The sequence below is a fragment of the Lupinus angustifolius genome, unplaced genomic scaffold (genome assembly GCF_001865875.1).
Source record: "Lupinus angustifolius cultivar Tanjil unplaced genomic scaffold, LupAngTanjil_v1.0 Scaffold_164_6, whole genome shotgun sequence".
NCBI classification, from domain to species: domain Eukaryota; kingdom Viridiplantae; phylum Streptophyta; class Magnoliopsida; order Fabales; family Fabaceae; genus Lupinus; species Lupinus angustifolius.
In genome coordinates, this window is record NW_017726231.1 from 114,655 (window position 1) to 114,881 (window position 227).

Here is a 227-nt window from a genome sequence, read left to right on the forward strand (position 1 = left end):
CATCCTATCCTCATCTTCATCCTCATCCTCTTCCTCATCCTCATCCTCATTCTGGTCCTCATCCTATCCTCATCCTCATTCTCGTCCTCATCCTCATCCTCCTCCTCATCCTCCTCTTCATCCTATCCTCATTCTCATCCTTCTCCAATCCTCATGCTCATCCTCCTCCTCATCCAAACCTCATCCTCATCCTCGTCCTCTTCCTCTTCCTCGTCCTCATCCTCATC